Below are 694 nucleotides of genomic sequence, written 5' to 3'. Positions count from 1 at the left end.
CGCAAGCAAACAATAACATACATAACTAACAAGCAACGATGCACAAGCAAAACTCAAATAAGAGAGATTGACTAGAAAGTTCAAATTAAGAACTCCGGTTCGCAAAAAGAATCAAAACAAACGGAGCAACGAAACTCAAACGGCGAAAGAAAGAAGCTTCATATACTAATCTGAAACTAGGTCAAATTTTACAGTAGCAAAACTTGTTTGAGTTGGTTAAATGCAAAGAGGGTTTCGATGCGAAACTCCAGGCGCTTGAATCGTCTGATTCCGTTAAACGAGCGAAAAGATAAACAAAAACTAAGATCGGATTAGAAATCACGATCATAAAAATCGCGGAATAAATCCGATAAAAAAAACTCATGAACAGACTAAGGAACGATCGTTCGTTAGCTATAACTAACGGGCGAAAACCGTTCGTTAAAACGAAAGTACGGACGAACGTCCGCTAACTGGAAGAACCGAGAAAAACCGGCGAATCCGAAAAAACGGATCTAGGGTTTTAAAAAAACCGAACGGTTTTTATTAAAAAACCCGGCGGCGGGGGCGCGGTGGCTACCTCCGGCGAGAGGGCTCCGGCAAGGTGGGGCAGCGGCTCGCGAGGGCGGCGGGGCGCGGTGGCTACCTCCGGCGAGAGGGCTCCGGCGAGGTGGGGCAGCGGCTCGCGAGGGCGGCGGGGCTTGGCGGCGGCGGC

This window comes from Triticum aestivum, chromosome 6A (genome assembly GCF_018294505.1).
Source record: "Triticum aestivum cultivar Chinese Spring chromosome 6A, IWGSC CS RefSeq v2.1, whole genome shotgun sequence".
Taxonomy (NCBI): Eukaryota; Viridiplantae; Streptophyta; class Magnoliopsida; order Poales; family Poaceae; genus Triticum; species Triticum aestivum.
This window is presented reverse-complemented; position numbering follows the sequence as displayed.